Source organism: Oncorhynchus kisutch, linkage group LG18 (genome assembly GCF_002021735.2).
Source record: "Oncorhynchus kisutch isolate 150728-3 linkage group LG18, Okis_V2, whole genome shotgun sequence".
In the NCBI taxonomy this organism is placed as follows: Eukaryota; Metazoa; Chordata; class Actinopteri; order Salmoniformes; family Salmonidae; genus Oncorhynchus; species Oncorhynchus kisutch.
Window position 1 is genome coordinate 10,649,566 of NC_034191.2, and position 21,249 is coordinate 10,670,814.

Below are 21,249 nucleotides of genomic sequence, written 5' to 3' on the forward strand. Positions count from 1 at the left end.
TGTCCTGTAAGCCAGTGAGGGAAGCTGTCCCTCCTGTCTGTCCAGGCCAGTGAGGGAAGCTGTCCCTCCTGTCTGTCCTGTAAGCCAGTGAGGGAAGCTGTCCCTCCTGTCTGGCCTGTAAGCCAGTGAGGGAAGCTGTGCCTCCTGTCTGTCCTGTAAGCCAGTGAGGGAAGCTGTCCCCCCTGTCTGTCCAGGCCAGTGAGGGAAGCTGTCTCTCCTGTCTGTCCTGTAAGCCAGTGAGGGAAGCTGTCCCTCCTGTCTGTCCAGGCCAGTGAGGGAAGCTGTCCCTCCTGTCTGTCCTGTAAGCCAATGAGGGAAGCTGACCCTCCTGTCTGTCCTGTAAGCCAGTGAGGGAAGCTGTCCCTCCTGTCTGTCCTGTAAGCCAATGAGGGAAGCTGTCCCTCCTGTCTGTCCTGTAAGCCAGTGAGGGAAGCTGTCCCTCCTGTCTGTCCTGTAAGCCAATGAGGGAAGCTGACCCTCCTGTCTGTCCTGTAAGCCAGAGAGGGAAGCTGACCCTCCTGTCTGTCCTGTAAGCCAGTGAGGGAAGCTGACCCTCCTGTCTGTCCTGTAAGCCAGTGAGGGAAGCTGTGCCTCCTGTCTGTCCTGTAAGCCAGTGAGGGAAGCTGTGCCTCCTGTCTGTCCTGTAAGCCAGTGAGGGAAGCTGTGCCTCCTGTCTGTCATGTAAGCCAGTGAGGGAAGCTGTCCCTCCTGTCTGTCCTGTAAGCCAGTGAGGGAAGCTGTCCCTCCTGTCTGTCCAGGCCAGTGAGGGAAGCTGTCCCTCCTGTCTGTTCTGTAAGCCAATGAGGGAAGCTGACCCTCCTGTCTGTCCTGTAAGCCAATGGGGGAAGCTGACCCTCCTGTCTGTCCTGTAAGCCAGTGAGGGAAGCTGACCCTCCTGTCTGTCCTGTAAGCCAGTGAGGGAAGCTGTCCCTCCTGTCTGTCCTGTAAGCCAGTGAGGGAAGCTGACCCTCCTGTCTGTCCTGTAAACCAGTGAATGGAGCTGTCCAAGGTGCTGAGCAACAAAATATCACAGTTATACCAATTTGACTTCAGATTCCGACGTTTTCCAGGTTTCTCCAAACGTCAAGTTCTGACAGTTAAATGTGCGAAACAGTTCCAACAGAAAACAACTGAACGGTTAATTTAAGGTATTCATTATGAATGGTTAATATTAGCGTTAAGATTTGGGACTCATCCTGAATGATTAAAACAAGAGTTAAGGTTTGGGATAGGGTAAACATTTTTAAATATATTTACAAGAACGAGTGCATAGCACTGGGATTGAACACGCGACCCTCTGAGTCGGTGCTTGCGCCCATCCGTCATCCTGGTCTACAACGCCCTAGCAAACCGCAATGTCTACTTGATGGTAAAAGCGCTCACTGTTGCCCCCCTAGTGGCCGGTTTTGAAGTAATCTCCCGACATCCTGGCTACCTGGACGGACGTCGAATTTCGCCTTGGATCTGGAGCGACCTGGTTGTCCTGAGAGTTAAGCCAATCACAGGCTGCTGTCACTGGCCCACATTCTGAAGTGACTGAGGGTGTGTGTGTGTGTGTGTGTGTGTGTGTGTGTGTGTGTGTGTGTGTGTGTGTGTGTGTGTTCTCCTTTCACGGCTATGCTATTTCACAGTAATTCTGTGTGGTGTGACTGGCAGGTATCAGAGAGAGCACCTGTCCTACACTCCCTGCTGGACAGCAAATTCACTCGCTGTCATTGTCAAAGGGGCGACTCTCTCTCACACACACATACACTGACACACACACACACTGACACACACACACACACACAGACACACACACACACACACACACTGACACACACATCCACACACATCCACAAACACACACACACACACTGACACCCACACACACTGACACACAATCCACAAACACACACACACACTGACACACACATCCACAAACACACACACACACTGACACACACACACACTGACACTGACACACACATCCACAAACACACACAGTTAATTAAAGACCATCGGAATCGGTGCCAATGTAATAGGCTTTCTCAGAAACACCTACCTCTCTAGCTAGCTCTTTCTCTTCTCTCCTTTCTTTTCTCACCTCCCTCGCTCCCCCTCTCTCCCTCGCTCCCCCTCTCTCCCCCTCTCTCCCTCTCTCCCTTGCTGCCCCTCTCTCCCTCACTTCTCCTCTCTCCCTCACTCCCCCTCTCTCTCCCTCCTCCCTCACTCCCCCTCTCTCCCTCGCTCCCCTCTCTCCCTTGCTCCCCCTCACTCCCCCTCTCTCCCTTGCTCCCCCTCTCTCCCTCACTTCCCCTCTCCCTCACTTCCCCTCTCCCTCACTCCCCCTCTCTCCCTCACTCCCCCTCTCTCCCTCTCTCCCCCTCTCTCCCTTGCTCCCCCTCTCTCCCTTGCCCCCCCTCTCTCCCTTGCTCCCCCTCTCTCCCTTGCTGCCCCTATCTCCCTCACTCCCCCTCTCTCCCTTGCTGCCCCCCTCTACCTTGCTGCCCCTCTCTCCCTCACTCCCCCTCTCTTTCAGCTGAACAGAGGAGACCAGTCGCCCCAACAGGTCAGGACTCACTCCTCTCCTTTACAGGCCACCGGTGTCCTATGTTAGACATCCACCCACACCCACCCACTCACCGACGCCCACACACACACACCCATCAGCACACACAACCCCACGCCCGCCCGCACACACATGCCCCCCCCCCCCCCCCCCACACACACACACACACGCACACTGAATGCACTGCATGGAATGCACTGCATGGATGGGAACTTTGATGGAGGGGGGGGGGGAGCACAAAACAAATCTGTTCTCGTCATGAAAAGGGCTTTATAAATACATTTGATTTAATGATTACGTTAGTGGTAAGCGTGTACATGGTGACAAGCAGATGGTAAACCTGGGTGACTAATATTAACATTGACGAGCAAAACAAAAGATATTTGGTTCAGGGGGGGAAATATGACACATCCACTAAAATAGAGTAAAACAAGATTCTTAGATATCCATCACAGCAAGACAACCTTTTTAATTAAATAGGTTTACACAACCAAGTCAAGGGGAGAGACGTTTCAGCTGGTTTGTGAAGGCATTGCTAAAACAGGACATTGTGTCTCTATACGGTTACCCTCCTAACAAGCATTCTGTGACTTTATAAAGACAATGATATGGTGACATCCATTATAGACAGACAACATGCAATGATTATAGGGGCCATAAGGAACACTGGGGACTCCAACACACTATGCAGTAAAACTACAGAGTGTACACTAAATAAGGAAGTACACACTTTAAGGCACTAAGGGCTCTTTTCTCGGCACGCGTTCTGGCGGCGCTAGTATTAAAACACAAGATAGTTTGTAATTGTATCATGTATATAAATTGGCGCACTGGCATTTCCCAGCTCTAACGCCTGGATAGGCAAGTTACCGGTCTTATATCAGCAGGCTTGCGCTCAGATGGGATAATTAGAAATCTTTTTAAGCTTGTGAAAAGTGTTCATTTCAGGCAGCGCTGGTTGGGATATTTAAGGCCAAACAAATACAGATTTTAAGGGTAACGCAGTTGGTTATGGCATGAATTTTGACAGCGGAAAAAACGCCGCCTATCCAACCGCGACGCACACTGTCCATATGCGCATGCAACAAGGCTAATGTGCTTTTGGTGCCTGTATTTAGAAACATAAAAAAACGAGTGTTTTTTCCAATTTAGTTTTATTTCGTATAAAACCAAGCATAGACTCACTTCCTCTCAATTCAGTTGTATTTATTTTCCTGCCCAATGCAATCGCGATCGAATAAGGGGTTGGCTCCCGAGACCACCTGGAAATATATCTTAACCACCAAAGCTTTATTATAATATCAAGTTTGAGAGGAGTAAAACAGTGAGCTGACACTCCCTTTTTTTCTCATTGTGCATTGTAGGCAGGCCTACATTATTTTAGCCATGGAGATCCCATTTTGGATGTGCATAAACGCCTTACTGTAGGCTACGTGTCCATGTCCATCACGAAGATAGATGAGAACCTCGTTCATATGTTCAAAACCCCTCCCTACTATAACGAAAGCTGGTTCTACAGCAATGCGTCTTCTTTTTTTATCTTGGCGATTTTATATCATTACATTTTACATTTACGTATTTTTCTTGTTTAAAAAAAAAAAAGATACCTTGTTTTTCGTTAAAATGTACTACAACCAATCTTATTATAAAGATTCACCCTCCTGGTTTTATGGTGACGACGTCCATGACACCGACGCGTTGCAACCTCTGGACATGTGTGTATGCAATGTGATCTGCAAAATGGTTCCCGATTATGGTCTTAAAACAACGGGTGTATTTGGGAGCAGTATAACGGTGAGTGGACTTTCTTCCTTCATCTTTGTATTGGATCTTTTTCCAGTTATTGTGAAACTTTTGGATGTGCTAAAACCCTCCATTGTCATCAGCTATCCTTTAGCTCAAAAATCTATCGGCAGTTTTGTACGGCGCGGCTCGGAATGGTACATAAGCGGACCTATTTTTCTCTCCATGTCCCTGGATTTCAACCACTAACTCTGGACATTCATACCTGGATCTCGCAGCTAGCTAGCTGCTATCCGTGTGAGTATCGGCTTTCGGCGATTCCGGAGCAAACATCAATTATTCCGGAGCAAGCCAGCTGAAGAGTTCCATCAATCACTCCTGGGCTACAATCACCTATCCCAACACGGTGCCCCACCGGGCCTTCACAACTGGACTACCGAAGTTATTTACCCAAAGGAGTTATCCTGCTGGCTCCTCCGTCGCGACGTTACCTGAACGCCCATCTGCGGCCCGCTAACCGTTAGCTGTCTTATCGGCTGCTATCTGAATAGACCTATTGGACAATTTATTTAGATTTTTTTATTATTATTATTATTTATATATATATTTTTTTGATTATAATTTGTTTTTTCTTGGGCCTCTATAACTATATCTTTAGTTTTTTTGTTGTTGTGTGATTTGGATTAATCCCCTCTACCACACGGAACCCCACTAATCTACCGACGGAACGCACAAGGTGGCTAATAACAGACCTCCATCCTATGCTAGCTTGCTACCGATGGCCTGGCTAGCTGTCTAAATCGCCGTGACCCCAACCAACCTCTCTACTCACTGGACCCTTTTGATCACTCGACTAAGCATGCCTCTCCTTAATGGCAAAATGCCTTGTCCATTGCTGTTCTGGTTAGTGTTTATTGGCTTATTTCACTGTAGAGCCTCTAGTACTGCTCACTATACCTTATCCAACCTATTAGTTCCACCACCCACACATGCGATGACATCTCCTGGTTTCAATGATGTTTCTAGAGACACTATCTCTCTCTTCATCACTCAATACCTAGGATTACCTCCACTGTATTCACATCCTACCATACCTTTGCCTGTACATTATACCTTGAAGCTATTTTATCGCTCCCAGAAACCTCCTTTTACTCTCTGTTCCAGACATTCTAGACGACCAATTCTTATTGCTCTTAGCCGTACCCTTATCCTACTCCTCCTCTGGATTCACCTGTAGAGGTGAATCCAGGCCCTGCAGTGCCTAGCTCCACTCCTATTCCCCAGGCGCTCTCTTTTGATGACTTCTGTAACCGTAATAGCCTTGGTTTCATGCATGTTAACATTAGAAGCCTCCTCCCTAAGTTTGTTCTATTCACTGCTTTAGCACACTCTGCCAACCCGGATGTTCTAGCTGTGTCTGAATCCTGGCTTAGGAAGACCACCAAAAATTCAGAAATTTTAATCCCAAACTACAACATTTTCAGACAAGATAGAACTGCCAAAGGGGGCGGTGTTGCAATCTACTGCAAAGATAGCCTGCAGAGTTCTGTCCTACTATCCAGGTCTGTACCCAAACAATTTGAACTTCTACTTTTAAAAATCCACCTCTCTAAAAACAAGTCTCTCACCGTTGCCGCCTGCTATAGACCACCCTCTGCCCCCAGCTGTGCTTTGGACACCATATATGAACTGATTGCCCCCCATCTATCTTCAGAGCTCGTGCTGCTAGGCGACCTAAACTGGAACCTGCTTAACACCGCAATCATCCTACAATCTAAGCTTGATGCTCTCAATCTCACACAAATTACCAATGAACCTACCAGGTACCTCCCCAAAGCCTGAAACACGGACACCCTCATAGATATCATCCTAACCAACTTGCCCTCTAAATACACCTCTGCTGTCTTCAACCAAGATCTCAGCGATCACTGACTCATTGCCTGCATCCGTAATGGGTCAGCGGTCAAACGACCTCCACTCATCACTGTCAAACGCTCCCTGAAACACTTCAGCGAGCGGGCCTTTCTAATCGACCTGGCCGGGGTATCCTGGAAGGATATTGATCGCACCCCGTCAGTAGAGGATGCCTGGATATTTTTTTTAAATGCCTTCCTAACCATCTTAAATAAACATGCCCCATTCAAGAAATTCAGAACCAGGAACAGATATAGCCCTTGGTTGTCCCCAGACCTGACTGCGCTTAACCAACACAAAAACATCCTATGGCGTTCTGCATTAGCATCGAACAGCCCCCGTGATATGCAGCTGTTCAGGGAAGCTAGAAACCATTATACACAGGCAGTTAGAAAAGCCAAGGCTAGCTTTTTCAAGCAGAAATTTTCTTCCTGCAACACTAACTCAAAAAAGTTCTGGGACACTGTAAAGTCCATGGAGAATAAGAACACCTCCTCCCAGCTGCCCACTGCACTGAAGATAGGAAACACTGTCACCACTGATAAATCCACCATAATTGAGAATTTCAATAAGCATTTTTCTACGGCTGGCCATGCTTTCCACCTGGCTACTCCTACCCCGGTCAACAGCCCTGCACCCCCCACAGCAACTCGCCCAAGCCTTCCCCATTTCTCCTTCTCCCAAATCCGTTCAGCTGATGTTCTGAAAGAGCTGCAAATCTGGACCCCTACAAATCAGCCGGGCTAGACAATCTGGACCCTTTCTTTCTAAAATTATCTGCCGAAATTGTTGCCACCCCTATTACTAGCCTGTTCAACCTCGCTTTTGTGTCGTCTGAGATTCCCAAATATTGGAAAGCAGCTGCGGTCATCCCCCTCTTCAAAGGGGAGGACACTCTTGACCCAAACTGCTACAGACCTATATCTATCCTACCATGCCTTTCTAAGGTCTTCGAAAGCCAAGTCAACAAACAGAATGATATCTTAACTGCCATCGAAAAGAAACATTACTGTGCAGCCGTATTCATTGATCTGGCCAAGGCTTTCGACTCTGTCAATCACCACATCCTCATCGCAGACTCGACAGCCTTGGTTTCTCAAATGATTGCCTCGCCTGGTTCACCAACTACTTCTCTGATAGAGTTCAGTGTGTCAAATCGGGAGGGTCTGCTGTCCGGACCTCTGGCAGTCTCTATGGGGGTGCCACAGGGTTCAATTCTTGGACCGACTCTCTTCTCTGTATACATCAATGAGGTCGCTCTTGCTGCTGGTGAGTCTCTGATCCACCTCTACGCAGACGACACCATTCTGTATACTTCTGGCCCTTCTTTGGACACTGTGTTAACAACCCTCCAGGCAAGCTTCAATGCCATACAACTCTCCTTCCGTGGCCTCCAATTGCTCTTAAATACAAGTAAAACTAAATGCATGCTCTTCAACCGATTGCTACCTGCACCTGCCCGCCTGTCCAACATCACTACTCTGGACGGCTCTGACTTAGAATACGTGGACAACTACAAATACTTAGGTGTCTGGTTAGACTGTAAACTCTCCTTCCAGACCCATATCAAACATCTCCAATCCAAAGTTAAATCTAGAATTGGCTTCCTATTTCGCAACAAAGCATCCTTCACTCATGCTGCCAAACATACCCTTGTAAAACTGACCATCCTACCAATCCTCAACTTTGGCGATGTCATTTACAAAATAACCTCCAATACCCTACTCAACAAATTGGATGCAGTCTATCACAGTGCAATCCGTTTTGTCACCAAAGCCCCATATACTACCCACCATTGCGACCTGTACGCTCTAGTCGGCTGGTCCTCGCTTCATACTCGTCGCCAAACCCACTGGCTCCATGTCATCTACAAGACCCTGCTAGGTAAAGTCCCCCCTTATCTCAGCTCGCTGGTCACCATAGCATCTCCCACCTGTAGCACACACTCCAGCAGGTATATCTCTCTAGTCACCCCCCAAAACCAATTCTTTCTTTGGCCGCCTCTCCTTCCAGTTCTCTGCTGCCAATGACTGGAATGAACTACAAAAATCTCTGAAACTGGAAACACTTATCTCCCTCACTAGCTTTAAGCACCAACTGTCAGAGCAGCTCACAGATTACTGCACCTGTACATAGCCCACCTGTACATAGCCCGCTCCTTTGCACCTCATTATTTTTATTTCTACTTTGCACATTCTTCCACTGCAAATCTACCATTCCAGTGTTTTACTTGCTATATTGTATTTACTTTGCCACCATGGCCTTTTTTTGCCTTTACCTCCCTTCTCACCTCATTTGCTCACATCGTATATAGACTTGTTTATACTGTATTATTGACTGAATGTTTGTTTTATGTTTGGATGTGCCAAAACCCTCCACGGTGAAACGTTTGGATGTGCTAAAACCCTCCATTGTGAAACGTTTGGATGTGCTAAAACCCTCCATTGTGAAACGTTTTGGATGTGCTAAAACCCTCCATTGTGTGTATTGTTTTAATAGGATTCACCCACAGGGATTAATACTGATACATGTGACTGTATTTAGACATTGCCTATTCAAAACAACAAGTTGTTTCGTTTTGTTTAGAATGGGATTAGAATTATTCACACTCTTTAGGCCTTATCAATAATGAATGTCATTTTTCTTATTGACAATGATTGGCATGTCCGTGTTCAGCCATAATGCAATTTACAATAGGCCTAGCCTCTATATCAGTTTGACTGCTATTGAAGCCTTCAATTACACAGAACAATGTGGACTGCAAATGGGTTCATGTTAAAATATTTAGCAAAGATAGGTCTACATTTTGTTATTTCGTTTAACAAACTATAACGGACATTTAAATTGGGGTTGATTTCAAGAAAAATACATAAAATAGTAAATATACAACTTGAAGCAACCACATATTTAGTCATGGAGAACATTCTGATTGGCCAGTGAGGTGCCAAGCCTCGACACACCCACAAGTTGCTTATTCATCAAAACATAGCCCTTTAACCCCAATGCCAGCATTCTATTAGTAAAAATAGCAACAAATATTTCTGACACACCCCTTGAACCTAGAGTATAGTGCTACCACCTGCGCTATGATTTACCATTGTGTTAGGTTTGTTCAAATATAACCCTCTGTCTCCTTTAACACTGTGAAAACACAATGAACCTGAGAGTGGAAAGAGAGGAAGGAGGAGACAGACAGAGACACAAAGAGAGATGTCACATGCATGTTATTTTCCTCTTTGGGTAATTGTGAAGAAATTACAGTCTCACTTCAGCATTTAGAGACCAGATTACAGTCTTTACAGGCACATAAACACACCTATCTTCCTCTACTCATCATTTCCCGCTACTGTTATTTTTCACTGTCTTTTAACTGTTGTTTTTATTTCTTTACTTAGAGAGCCTGTAAGTTAGAGCCTGTAAGTTAGAGCCTGTAAGTTAGAGCCTGTAAGTTAGAGTCTGTAAATTAGAGCCTGTAAGTTAGAGCCTGTAAGTTAGAGCCTGTAAGTTAGAGCCTGTAAGTTAGAGCCTGTAAATTAGAGCCTGTAAGTTAGAGCCTGTAAATTAGAGCCTGTAAGTTAGAGTCTGTAAATTAGAGCCTGTAAGTTAGAGCCTGTAAATTAGAGCCTGTAAATTAGAGCCTGTAAGTTAGAGCCTGTAAATTAGAGCCTGTAAGTTAGAGCCTGTAAATTAGAGCCTGTAAGTTAGAGGCTGTAAATTAGAGCCTGTAAGTTAGAGGCTGTAAATTAGAGCCTGTAAATTAGAGCCTGTAAATTAGAGCCTGTAAGTTAGAGCCTGTAAGTTAGAGTCTGTAAGTTAGAGCCTGTAAGTTAGAGGCTGTAAGTTAGAGCCTGTAAGTTAGAGCCTGTAAGTTAGAGCCTGTAAGTTAGAGCCTGTAAATTAGAGCCTGTAAATGAGAGCCTGTAAATTAGAGCCTGTAAAGTTAGAGCCTGTAAATTAGAGCCTGTAAGTTAGAGCCTGTAAGTAAGCATTTCACTGTAAGGTCTACACCTGTTGTATTCAGCGCACGTGACAACAAAACTTTGATTTGATTTCCGAACAGTGGAAGAAGATTAAATACTTAATGAGACTATATTTTCCTTATCCTCTCTCTCAGCCTGCTGTTGGGAATGGCTAGGTGTCAAAGCGTCCATTCACGTCTGGCAGTGTCAAAACCGCAATAACACACGTAATGAGTACGTCCTCCTGTGTTGAGTAATCTCCCTTAGCCAAGCGTATCTCTGGGTTGAGTAATCTCCCTTAGCCAAGCGTAACTCTGTAAATGTGTTTTTAGCACTGTTGATCCTCCCAGATGGGTTTATCTCCTTAATAATAGCCCTGAGGTTAAGTGACATACTAACGGAAGGTGGAGAGTGTGTTTGTTTTTCCCTCTCTGAAATCTACAAATGAGACAAAGCAGCAGGATCAGATAAATGTCAAAGGTAAATCTCAAGGTCACATATGGAATCATGTAGTAACCAAAAAAAGTGTTAAACAAATCAAAATATATAAATATTATATTTTGACATTCTACAAAGTAGCCACCCTTTGCCTTAACGTGGCACACTCAGCCTTACTACACGTGAACCACAGACATAAGATACTTCGACATCCCAAGCATCACATCCACTGAGGTCACCATGACAACTGAGGAGATTGTCTCCAAGGTACAAGAACGTGTTGGATGAGCTTGGCTACCTTCCTGGGGAGTTGCACCTAGAAGAGGGACGATGCTGCCCGGGGCCTGTGTAGCAGCTACCAAGACAGATACCTATTCCACTGAAGGAAAGGATCCCAAAGGCCATACATTCAATGGACAATGCAGACATCATCCCGAAAGACACAGAGCCAACACTGTGGATCAGCGACATGGTTGTCATTGAAAAACCTGAACAACTACGAATATGCACCGTCCCCAGTGCACTCAACAAAGCCTTACTGAGATCGGCACTTCCAGATGCCTACAATAGAAAAGATTCTACCAGAGATATCCAACACAAAGGTATTCTCAGTACGCGATGCCAGAGATATTCTCAGTACTCTATGCCAAAGGTATTCTCAGTACTCAATGCCAGAGATATTCTCAGTACTCTATGCCAAAGGTATTCTCAGTACTCAATGCCAAAGGTATTCTCAGTACTTGATGCCAGAGATGGATATTGGCAAATCAAACTTGATGAAGTGAGCCGCTATCTAACAACTTTCTGGACACCTGCAGGCAGGTATAGATGGCTGAAAATGCCATTTGGAGTCATGACAGCAGCTGAAGATTACCAGCACAGACAGTGTGAAGCACTACAGGGACTAAATGGAGTGAGTGTGATCGCAGATGACATTCTATCCTATGGATGTGGTGACACACACGAAGAGGCGATGGCAGATCATGACAGAAACCTCACAGCTCGCCTGCAGAGAGCAAGAGATGTCAACCTGAAGCTGAACAAAAATAAACTCTAGTTAAAGCTGCCCAGTGTGACATACATGGGTCATCTTCTCACTGCAGAGGGCCTTCGCCCTGACCCAGAGAAAATAACAGCCATTCCGAACATGGGTACACCCCGACCGACGTCAAGTCACTACAGCGGCTGTTGGGGTTTTGTGAAATATCTTGCTAAATTCATGCCCCGCTAATCTGATGTGTGTGAGCCGCTCAGAAGACCTGACTGACAAGGACATTGGATGGACATATCGACCACAGCATGACGCAGTAGTTGAGACTATCAAACAGTCAGTCACACAACACCCAGTACTCAAATACTACTATCTGAAGGATGAAGTCACACTGCAGTGTGATGCCAGTGAGACAGGTTTGAGCACAGCCCTTTTTTCAGTTGAAGGCATTCAGGTGTACAACTGACTAGGTATCACCCTTTCTCTTCCCTTTCTACAAAAAGGACAACCTGTTGCATGTGACAGAACATTGACTCAGACAGAACAAAGATATGCACAGATTTAGAAAGAATGTCTTGTCCATTGTTTTTTCCTGTGACAAGTTTGACCAGTATCTGCATGGCAGAGAGTTCCTCACAATGCACAGCGACCACAAACCACTTGAGACGATCTTCAAGAAATCACTTCTCACAGCACCCAAGCGACTGCAGAGAATGTTGCTAAGGCTACAAAGATACCAACTCCACGTGCAAGGTCACAACTGACCTGGAACAGGTGGATCACACCAGTGATGTCAACATCTCAACAAAGACAATGGAGTCAGTCAAAGTGCACTGTTCCCAGAACCCACTGTTTCAGGCTCTGTACGCAGAAGTCAGCAACGGCTGGCCTGGAACCAAACCTTCTGTAAAGAGGAGCTCCCAGAAAATTGCCTGATATTTAAAGGAAAGAGGGCTTTCAACAGGGCTCCCAAGTGGTGCAGTGGTCTAAGGCACTGCATCTCAGTGCTAAATGTGTCACTACAGACCCTGGTTCAATTTCAGGCTGTATCACAACCAGCTGTGATTGAGAGTTCCATAGGGCAGCACACAATTGGCCCAGCGTTGTCCGGGTTAGGGTTTGGCCGGTGTAGGCGGTCATTGTGAATAAGATTTTGTTCTTAACTGACTTGCCTAAATTAATGTTAAATTAATGTCAAATTAAAAAATACAATTCATCCCTGACATGTTATGAGCTGACTGTCCACACAAAATACACTCTGGCCACTCAGGCGTAGAGGCCAGTCTCAGAAAGGCACGTGATGCTGTTTTTTGGCCAAGGATTACGGAGGACGTAAAGATCTTTATCAGCAAATGTGCCACCTGCAACTCTATCCAGAAGAGACAACAAAAGGAGACACGCCCCACCAAATCCCCTCCCATTGTCCAACATCAGGATAGACTTACTTACAGTTGATAAACACACTGAATGGAGCTGTATTGTTTACAGAGAACATGCTGAAGTACATACTTTCTAATTAATATTACCTTGCTCTTGTATTGAATAAACACATAAAAGGTTGTATTCTGGAGGGACCTGTCAGAAGAATGACCTACGGGAGAATATGTTCAGTTGGTAAAGAGCGGGAGAATATCATTTGAAACAAAATCGGTACCTGAGAGATTGTTGAAATATACATTCATCTGAAGTTTTCCGTTTCATCAGACTTTTCCCCATGTTCTTTCAGGTGGAAATCAGGGTGCTGTTGATCTCTGTCAGTGATGAGCTGCTGGTTTCCCTGGTGGTGAGGCACACTCAGTGGTTAGAATGTCTCTGATAGAGTCTCTGGTCTCAATCACTGCCATTCTACTCAGAGAGACAGGGCGGAGATGACAGAGCATATCTCTCTCTCTCTCTCATGTGCGTGTGGAGAGACAGACCAAGGCACAGCAGATGTTGAGTTCCACATATTTATTACAAAGGGAAACTTAAACAAAACACTGTATCAATAAACTAACAACGAAACGTGGTGCACAAAAAACTAAATAATTTCCCACAAACACAGGTGGGAAAAATGCTACCTAAATATGATCCCCAATTAGAGACAACGATTACCAGCTGCCTCTAATTGGGAATCATACAAATCACCAACATAGAAAAACAAACTAGTACCCCACATAGAAATAATAATCTAAAATACACCCCAGTCACGCCCCAGTCTGACCTACTACACCATAGAGAAAAAAAGACTCTCTAAGGTCAGGGCGTGACAGTACCCCGCCCCAAAGGTGCGGACTCCAGCCGCAAAACCTGAAACAAAGGGTGGGGGGTGATTAGTTTCGGTGGCGGCTCCGGTGCGGGTCGTAACCCACCCCCTAGACCCCGGATCCGACCATGGCGCTGGGCTGGATGACGTGCCCATACTGGGCATCGGCCCAGAGAAGGGTTCTGGTCCTGGACTGGTCACCGGCGCTGAGGAAGGCTCCGGCCTAGGAGCGGGACTAGATGCCGTGTCTGAACTTGGCATCGGCGCAGAGGAAGACTCCTGCCATGGAGCTGTACTGGACACCGTGCATGGACTGGGCACCGGCGCAGAGGAAGGCTCCTGCCCTGGAGCTGGACTGGACGACATGCCTGGACTGGGCACCGGCGCAAAGGAAGGCTCCTGCCCTGGAGCTGGACTGGACGACATGCCTGGATTGGGCACCGTCGCTGGAGGTTCCGGAATGTGGACCGTCGCTGGAGGTTCCGGACTGTGGACCGTCGCAGGAGGTTCCGGACTGTGGACCATCGCAGGAGGTTCCGGACTGTGGACCGTCGCAGGAGGTTCCGGACTGTGGACCGTCGCAGGAGGTTCCGGACTGTGGACCGTCGTAGGTGGTACCGGACTGTGGAGGCGCACTGGAGACCTGGTGCGTGGAGCCGGCACAGATTTTCCCAGACTGATAACATGTTCCGCAGGCGAGTACAGAGAGCTGACTCAGGTGGCATTAAACTGATAACACACTCCTTAGGGCAAATGTTGTGCATCCTCCACCAACTCAACAACTCTCTCATTTCTCTCTCCTCCAAATTCCCCCTCAACTCACTGACGGTCTCTGATTCTCTCCGTTCACTGTCCTCCAGTTTCTCCCTCTTCTCCCAGACTGGCTCTGGTTCACTCCTCACCCCTTGTGCCACCCCCCAAAAAAACGTTTTCGGGCAGTTTTTTGGACTTTCTTTATGGCCGCGAACCCCGGCTTCGTCACTGTCCTCCCTTCTCTCCTTGCGTCTGCCGCCAAGGAAGGCAATCCTGTCCGGCCATGATTTCCTCCCAAGTCCAGGATCCTTTCCCATCCAAGATCTCCTCCCAAGTCCAGGACCCCTTCTCCTCCTGGGCACGCTGCTTGGTCCTGTTATGGTGGGATATTCTGTCTTGTACGTGAGGAGAGACGGACCAAGGCGCAGCAGATGTTGAGTTCCACATATTTATTATAAAGTGAAACTCAGCAAAAACAAAACAATAAATCAATAAATGAACAATGAAATGTGACTACGTGGTGCACATGCACAAAACACAAAATAATATCCCACAAACACAGGTGGGAAAAATGCTACATAAATATGATCCCCAATTAGAGATAACAATTACCAGCTGCCTCTATTTGGGAATCATGCAAATCACCAACATAGAAAAAAAAATTGTACCCCACAAAGAAATAATAATCTAGAATACCCCCCAGTCACACCCTGACTTACTACACCATAGAGAAACAAAGGCTCTCTAAGGTCAGGGTGTGACACTCGCTCCCTCTCTCTCTCTCTCTCTCTCTCTCTCTCTCTCCCTCTCTCTCTCTCTCTCTCTCTCTCTCTCTCTCTCGCTCTCTCTCTCTCTCGCTCTCTCTCTCTCTCTCTCTCGCTCTCTCTCGCTCTCTCTCGCTCTCTCTCTCTCTCGCTCTCTCTCTCTCTCTCTCTCTCTCTCCCTCTCTCTCTCTCTCTCTCTCTCTCTCTCTCTCTCTCTCTCTCTCTCTCTCGCTCTCTCTCTCTCTCTCTCTCTCTTCTACTTCCATCTAGGCGTTGCTGCAATCTACAGTTGAGGTCGGAAGTTTACATACACTTAGGCCAAACAACAAATTTGTTTTTCAACCACTCCACAAATTTCTTGTTAGCAAGCTATAGTTTTGGCAAATCGGTTAGGACATCTACTTTGTGCATGACAGAAGTAATTTTTCCAACAATTGTTTACAGACAGATTATTTCACTTAGAAGATTCTGATAGGCTAATTGATATCATTTGAGTCAATTGGAGGTGTACCTGTGGCTGTATTTCAAGGCCTACCTTCAAACTCAGTGCCTCTTTGCTTGTGAAAATCATAAGAAATCAGCCAAGACCTCAGAAAATAAATTGTAGACCTCCACAAGTCTGGTTCATCCTTGGGAGCAATTTCCAAACACCAAGGTGCCACTTTCAAACAATAGTACACAAGTATAAACATCATGGGACCACGCAGCCGTCATTCCGCTCAGGAAGGAGACATGTTCTGTCTACTAGAGATGAACGTACTTTGGTGCGAAAAGTGCAAATCAATCCCAGAACAACAACAGAGGACCTTGTGAAGATGCTGGAGGAAACAGGTACAAAAGTATCAATATCCACAGTAAAACGAGTCCTATTTCAACATAACCTGAAAGGCCGCTCAGCAAGGAAGAAGCCACTGCTCCAAAACCACCATAAAAAAGCCAGACTATGGTTTGCAACTGCACATGGGGATGAAGATCGTACTTTTGGGAGAAATGTCGTCTGGTCTGATGAAACAAACATTGAACTCTTTGGTCATAATGACCATCGTTATGTTTGAAGGAAAAAAGGGGGTGGCTTGCAAGCTGAAGAACAACATCCCAACCGTGAAGCACGGGGGTGGCAGCATCATGTTGTGGGTGTGCTTCGCTGCAGGAGGGACTGGTGCACTTCACAAAATACATGGCATCATGAGGTAGGATAATTATGTGGATATTTTGAAGCAACATCTCAAGACATCAGTCAGGAAGTTATAGCTTGGTCGCAAATGGGTCTTCCGAATGGACAATGACCCCAAGCATACTTCCAAAGTTGTAGCAAAATGCCTTAAGAACAACAAATGCAAGGTATTGGAGTGGCCATCACAAAGCTCTGACCTCAATCCCATAGAAAATGCATGGGCAGAACTGAAAAAGTGTGTGCGAGCAAGGAGGCCTACAAACCTGACTCAGTTACACCAGCTGTGTCAGGAGGAATGGGCCAAAATTCCCCCAACAGGTTGTGGCAAGCTTCTGGAAGGCTACCCAAAATGTTTTACCCAAGTTAAACAATTTAAAGGCAATGCTACCATATACTAATTGAGTGTATGTAAACTTCTGACCCACTGGGAATGTGATGAAAGAAATAAAAGCTGAAATAAATCATTCTCTCTACTATTATTCTGACATTTCACATTCTTCAAATAAAGTGGTGATCCTAACTGACCTAAAGCAGGGCATTTTTACTAGGATTAAATGTCAGGAATTGTGAAAAACTGAGTTTAAACGACGTATTTTGCTAAATTGTATGTGAACTTCCGACTTCCGACTGTACATCTGTCACCCTCTCTCTCACACATTCAGATGAGCTCTCTGGCAGGCAATGTTCCCTCTAAGCTGCGCACATGTGCGGGCACACAGCTCCCCTGGGACTGCCATGCAGAAGAAATATCAGCCTGCACGGAAAAACGGGAGATTGAACTTCACTCAACTTTCTGTTTCTGTTTACTGTGGGAATTGTGTTAGAAAAAAAATGAAATATTAGCTACTTTCAATGCAACATACCGAAACAAAACGAACTATGCAAGACATAGTTTACAAAATTAACTATGCAAGAGATTTTGTTGTAGGCAGAATGTATCGGAGTAGAATTCTATTCCATTGACAGACATGACTCAGCCCATACTCTGTAAACTACACAGACCGGTGCAGCATGAACAATCAGAGCTGCAGGAGACAATTGCCATATATGGATCTGTGTCATTCTCTTTGAACTGGACTCTTTGAACATGAGCTGTCTTGAGTAGATGCGGCTTGTTTTGAGATCAAAGCGAGAGCTGCATGTAGCCACGTGTGTACATGTTGTTCATATCCTTTACTAGTTAGTGAGTTATTAGCCCAGTTATAGATCATTTGTAGTAAGCAATGGGGGAGTAATTGCTTCCTACAAGAGGACAAAACATGTACATTTCTATAAATATTTGAAAAGGGAGTCAGGTAAAGAGCTTTGTTTTGTCTTAAAGGGACAGTGTTGTATTTCGAGACAGGCTTGAATAAGTTATGGAGCCAATAGGCAGAGGGGTAGTATAATTTGACTGATTAACTGTAATAATGGTATGGGAAAAATAATGCATTTTATTCTGTAATGTGTTTTCTTGCATCAAAACAATGCAGCAACATGTTCAGTCACCTTCTTGTCTGAAGGACAAGTGGTTAAACAGGTTCAGTCACCTCCTTGTCTGAAGGACAAGTGGATAAACAGGTTCAGTCACCTCCTTGTCTGAAGGACAAGTGGATAAACAGGTTCAGTCACCTCCTTGTCTGAAGGACAAGTGGATAAACATGTTCAGTCACCTTCTTGTCTGAAGGACAAGTGGATAAACAGGTTCAGTCACCTCCTTGTCTGAAGGACAAGTGGATAAACAGGTTCAGTCACCTCCTTGTCTGAAGGACAAGTGGTTAAACAGGTTCAGTCACCTCCTTGTCTGAAGGACAAGTGGATAAACATGTTCAGTCACCTCCTTGTCTGAAGGACAAGTGGATAAACATGTTCAGTCACCTCCTTGTCTGAAGGACAAGTGGATAAACATGTTCAGTCACCTCCTTGTCTGAAGGACAAGTGGATAAACAGGTTCAGTCACCTCCTTGTCTGAAGGACAATTGGATAAACAGGTTCATGTCAAGCCTTGCATGTTTTTTTTCAACAGTATCATAGAATGTGGGCCAACACTGAACACCACACAAGTTGAACGATAGAACAGCTATTTCCATGTTAAGATGTTATGGGATGCATTTTCTCCCCCGATTGTTCAGTTTGACCAGGCGGTCAACCTTTGGAAGAGACTTGGTGGTTCCAAACTTGTTCCATTTAAGAATGATGGAGGTCACTGTGTTCTTGGGGATGTTCAATTCTGCAGAAATGTTTTGCATATATTTCTAAAAACCTGTTTTAGCTTTGTCATTATGGGGTGTTGTGTGTAGAATGATGAGACAAAAATTATACTTTAATCAATTTTAGAACAAGGCTGTAAAGTAACAAAATGTGGAAAAAATCAAGGGATCTGAATACTTTCTGAGTGCAATGTAGGTAGTACAGAGGAGAACATTTTTCTATGTTGAGATTATTTCCTTTAAAATTTCTAGCCAAATGTACAAGTTTCCTGTTCTGATGAATTGAATAGAGTGGGTTAAATCTGCTCTCTACCAAATTTGCATAGCCCCTGAGACCCTTCCATGTTTAACTCCTGGTAGTGTGGTGGATGGGATTACCAGCTCTCTGTAACCTAGAGGGCAACCAGTGGGTCTGTCTCCTCTATACCAGGTTTCACACCTGGTAGTTTGGTGCATGGGATTACCAGCTCTCTGTAACCTAGAGGACAACCAGTGGGTTCGTCTCCTCTATACCACCCACCTGGTAGTTTGGTAGATGGGATTACCAGCTCTCTGTAACCTAGAGGGCAACCAGTGGGTCCGTCTCCTCTATACCACCCACCTGGTAGTTTGGTGCATGGGATTACCATCTCTCTGTAACCTAGAGGGCAACCAGTGGGTCCGTCTCCTCTATAACATGTGTCTAGTAGGATTTCAATGTCTGTATTTCTGATTTCTTTGATGAAGTCCATGTTCCTGCTCTTTAGGCCAAAGGCAGATGACCACAGGGCTTGGATTTTCCAGGATGAGATAATGAAGGCTTTGTGATCCATAAAGTGTCCAATGTTGTTAGTCTTGTGTTTTGGCCTCAGACCAGTAAGTGTGAGCAGAGAATGCTGAGAATATGGTACATGCCATTGGCTTGGACTAGTGTAAGCGGGTGGGTTGGGCCTGTTTGCCTGCTCACGGCCTGGGTGTACAGTACATTCTGAAAGTATTCAGACCGCTTGACTTTTTCCACATTTTGTTACGTTAAAGCCTTATTCTAAAATGGATTAAATAAATAAAAAATGAAATGTACATAAGTATTCAGACCCTTCGCTATGAGACTTCAAAATTGAGATCAGGTGCATCTTGTTTCCATTGATCATCCTTGGGATGTTTCTACAACATCATTAGAGTCCATCTGTGGTAAATGTAATAAATTGAACATGATTTGGAAAGGCACACACTAGTCTATATAAGGTCCCACAGTTGACAATGCATGTCAGAGCAAAAACCAAGCCATGAGGTCAAAGGAATTGTCCTTAGAGCTCAAAGGCAGGATTGTGTCAAGGCACAGATCTGGGGAAGAGTACCAAAACATTTCTACAGCATTGAAGGTCCTCAATAATACAGTGGCCTCCATTATTCTTAAATGGAAGAAGTTTGGAACCACCAAGACTCTTCCTAGAGCTGGTCGCTCGGCCAATCTGAGTAATCAGGGGAGAAGGGCCTTGGTCAGGAAGGTGACCAAGAACCAGGTGGTCACTCTGACAGAGCTTCAGAGTTCCTCTGTGGAGATCGGAAAACTTTCCAGAAGGACAACCATCTCTGCAGCACTCCACCAATCAGGCCTTTATGGTAGAGTGGCCAGACAGAAGCCACTTCTCAGTAAAAGGCCCATGACAGCCCACTTGGAATGAACCAAAAAGGCATCAAAATTACAATTCTCTGGTCTGATGAATCCAAGATTGAACTATTTGGCCTGAATGCCAAGCGTTACGCTTGGAGGAAAACCTGTCACCATCCCTACGGTGAAACGTGGTGGTGGCAGCATCATGCTGTGGGGATGTCAGGATAGTCAGGATAGAGCTAGAGAAGAATGGAGCAAAGTACAGAGAGATCCTTGATGAAAACCTGCTCCAGAGCACTCAGGACCTCAGACTGGGGCAAAGGTTAACTTTCCAACAGGAACAGTCCTAAGCACACAGCCAAGAGAATGCAGGAGTGGATTCGGGGCAAGTCCCTGACTGTCCTTGAGTTGCCCAGCCAGAGCCCAGTCTCGAACATCTCTGGAGGGAACTGAAAATAGCTGTGAATCGATGCTCCCTGTCCAACCTTAACAGAATATTCAGAGAAGATGGAGATAACCACTTGTGCGTTGGGGAAAGTAGAAGAAGCTTTTGCAATCACTCCCTTGAGTGCTGTGGCCACCCTTTCCTTCTCTGCTCTCAGGTCGTTTGTGCCTGTGTGTTTTTTTATGTGGCTGGGTGACCCTAGCTGGTCCTCAGACAGAAGGTCTAGGGCGCACTTGGTGTTTGGACACCAGAGTTTAGACTGTGTTTGGGAAAAAGTGTATTTTATTGTTTATATTTCCCGTTTGAGTCAATAAGGAGTACAATTTGAGGCTTGTGTGTGTCCTGAGTGTGTATCTCTCACACCCCTCTCTCCCTATATCTCTGTCTGTCTCCTTATATCTCACTTTCTCCTCTATCTCTCTCCCTTTATCCCTCTCACCTCTCTCTCTATCCTCTCTCTCTCTCATTTTTCTCTCTGCCTATATATAT